At 39.2% G+C, this 3623-nt stretch overlaps 1 non-coding gene across 1 annotated transcript; it reads left to right on the top strand.

The window, feature by feature from the left end:
• The first annotated feature begins 1968 nt into the window (after positions 1–1968).
• Positions 1969–2076, top strand: LOC141610236 (small nucleolar RNA R71). Its single transcript, XR_012528135.1, has one exon. It is a non-coding gene; the product is annotated as a small nucleolar RNA R71 (small nucleolar RNA).
• The last annotated feature ends 1547 nt before the right edge of the window (positions 2077–3623 follow it).

Here is a 3623-nt window from a genome sequence, read left to right as displayed (position 1 = left end):
GGTGGCGACTCCAACAAAAATGCAAACGCTTGTTCTCTTCCTCCCAAGCGCCCCCGTGGGCCCCCCGCTGTCCACAGAGCCTCATTAGACCATGCATAATGTTGAATAGGGAGGATTAAGTCGACTTGTAGGTGTTGTACAATCTAATCGATTCGGCTCCGGGACCCAAACCTTCTTAGGGATTGTAAGATGTACACTAAGTCGATCCCATCACAACAATAATTGCTTGCTTATAATTAGAGAACATTTTGTATGATCAACTCCCATGTATTCCCCTATGAACCCATGATATCCTAGTGCTTTTAATCAATTGTTTACACCTTCATTTTATCTACCTTGCTTTATTTTTATTGTTGATTAGTTTTAATTGATCTCCTATCTCAACCCCAAATTGTGACATCCTTAGACACAACCATTTGCAATTGAAAATCCTACATCAATACCCGTCCCTTGGGATCCGACCTTTACTTGCCTCTTTACTAAGTGTAGTTTGTGAAGTTATAAATATTGTTTTGGTTGAGTATTTTTTGACGATGAGTTTTACAATAACACCAGGAGACTTGTTTTGTAAGAGTGCACTACACTTTTCAGTGAAAGCAATGGTCTCAACCTCATTGAAGGATTGCTTCTTTTAGAGGATTTCTTTCATGAATTTCGAGTAAGAAGGGACTTGGGTGAGCAATTCTATAAATGGGATGATAACTTGTAAATTCTTAACAATTTCCAAGAACTTACCAAACTTACTCTCTTCTTTGTGCTTTGCTAGGCACTTGAACAACTTCCTTTGGAGGAGCATCCTCCACATCTTTCTCTTTCTCGACCACAACATGATCATCCACCTTCTTTGAAACGACATCATCTTCCTTAGCATTAGGAGATATCTCCTTCCCAACATCACTTCTTCACTTTCCTTGATATCAAGCTTACTCTTTCTCTTGTGCATTGTTAAAGCGGTGAGGAAATGGTACTTGAATCTTAATGGGAAGCTCTTCACTAGCTTTCTTTTGAGCATCTCCCCTAAGCTTGGAGTTTTCAATAACCACTTCATCATCCAAAGTCATGGATGGCCCATCATAGCTTGTACCACTTCTCAAAGAAATATCATTAACGCTCTCATGTGGTTGCGCGCCTTGGGGCGGTAGTTGGCCCGATCGTCTTTGAGAGCTAGATGTGGCTAGTTGAGCCACTTGATTTTCTAGCATCTTGATAGCGGTAGTGTGTGCTTGATCACTCTTTTGTAAGTGAGCCATCAAATCGGATTTATCCTTAGCCAATTGCATTACCAAAGCTTCAAGTTTCCCCCCTTGGTCATTTTGGGTTGATGGACCTTGGTTGGGTTGGAAGTTTTATTGTGGTGGCCTTTGTTGTTGGTTTTGACTTTGATAGCTCGGTGCGTGATTGTACCTTTGTTGTGGTGGAGCATAGACATTTTATTGTTGAGGTTGAGGCACAAAAGTTTGTTGAAATTGAGGGTTCAACACATTGCTGCTTTTATAAGACAAGTTCGGGTGAAATTTTGTGTTCGGGTTATAAGTATTTGAAAAGGTACCTGGCGGATATGTATTTTGCTTAAAACTTTGATAAGCATTTACCTCTTCAAGATTGGCTTGGTATAAAGTGGCAACATGTCCCGCTCTTCCGTAACCGTCACAAATAAGAATTTGGCTCGTAGTAGACATGACATTGACTTGGTGAAGAGAAGCACTTGTATCTCGGTGCGCCAATTGTTGTTGGAGTAAGGCAATTTGAGCCTTCAAAACGGAAGTATCGGAAGATTCCTCCTTACCCTTGAGTGGCGCACTTCGGGAATTGATATATTGCGCATCATGGATCGCCATGGATTCGATTGTGGCATGAGCAATATCGGTATCAATTTGATCAAACCGCCCATTGTTGGCGGAATCAAGAATTCTTCGGGACTCAGCACAACATCCATTGTAGAATGTTATAGCTAGGAACCAATTATCAAACCCATGATGTGGGCATTGTCTTTGAAACTCCTTGTACCTTTCCCAAGATTAATATAAGCTCTCAAGAGCTTGTTGACGGAATCTCGTGATTTGGCTCCTCAAGGTTTGAGTTTTCTCCGGTGGAAAAAACTTTTGATAGAAAGCAAGAGCCAATGTCTCCCAATTGGTGATTCCCATGGCGGTGCGATCAAGGCTATTGATCCATACTTTTGCCTTGTCTTTCAAAGAGAAAGGGAAAAGTATTTCCCTAATTTGGGCATGAGTGACCCCCGTTTGCCGTATCATGGAGCAATAGTCACAAAAGTTTTGAACATGCAAATTGGGATCCTCCAAAGGACTTCCCCCAAATTGCTTCCTCTCCACGAGGCTAATAAAAGCCGGCTTGATCTCGAACTCCGGGGCGGCAATTTGAGTAGTTGTAATACCTGCTGGAAGCATAGCCGCGGTGGGCTTGGAATGATCGAAAAGTTTCACCATCTTTTTTGTTGGAGATGGTGGTGGTGATGGAGATGATGAACTAGAAATCTCCTCCTCTTCAAAAGCTTTAAGATCGTATAAGTAAGACTTTCTATCACTTTAAATTTGCACGGAAGAAGCGGCTTTAAGCAAGGTTTTGTCGGGCTCGGAATCCGGTGAAAGCAAATCTCCAATACGAGAAGACCTGTGCATAAGACAACAATCTCAAGAAATTCGTAAGTAACAGTCTCAAGGAACAAGTGTTCCTCAAGAAAAAAGAAAACAAGATAGAAATCAACAATTCTAAATGCAATAAAACCGTGCTCCCCGACAACGTCGCCAAAATTTGATAGGCTTTGTCGCACACCTAATCAAAGATAAATTTTCCTAGACACAAATTAATGTAGTAAGAGGGATCGAACACAAGGAGACGGGAATTGTGTTATGAAAAGCTATGAATAGACTTCTATTAAGGTCGATTACCATTGTTTGTTTGATTGGTTTGGTGATTAGCAAATAAAGTGATGTAAAAATATATGATTAAAAGAGTCTAGGGGAGTCGGGTCACATATGGAATTGTATATAGATGTTCATGTTAAACTTGGAATAAATAACATTCTCAATTGTTTAGGTTTGAAGACAACCACCTCTCGGCCTTATTGTCAACCATAGACCGGGTCCTAGAGAACTCTTGTTAAGACTAGGTCGTCCGACTAACACATGCTTAGTCTAATTCAATTCCGTGCCTCTCGACTTATAGAACGAATTAACAAACTTAATCGATGAATATGGCCACTAAACAAAGATTAATCATGACGATGCAAACATGTGATAGAAACAAGTAGACAATATTACATCAACCTAATTTAACATTTACAAATATTAATCATGCATGGATTCCCTAACCCTAGACAAACGGAAACTACTCACTCATGTTGGAAATAAAACTAATAATGTTTGAAATGATAAACATGATAATAATATAAATATAACTAAATGAAATTGTGGAAATTATAAATAAACTAAGTAATGATAACATATGAAAAGTGAGGTTACTAATGATGAGAAATGTAGTAAGGAATGCTAATGATAAACTTGATAATAAAATGTGACAACAAACTAATTTTGTAATGCTAAAGACAATGACGATAACTATGAAATAACAATAACGAAGAATATGATAACGAAATGAACTAG

This window comes from Silene latifolia, chromosome 10 (assembly GCF_048544455.1).
Source record: "Silene latifolia isolate original U9 population chromosome 10, ASM4854445v1, whole genome shotgun sequence".
Taxonomy (NCBI): Eukaryota; Viridiplantae; Streptophyta; class Magnoliopsida; order Caryophyllales; family Caryophyllaceae; genus Silene; species Silene latifolia.
The sequence above is the reverse complement of the archived record's forward strand: the minus strand, read 5'-3'. Positions and strand labels throughout refer to the sequence as shown.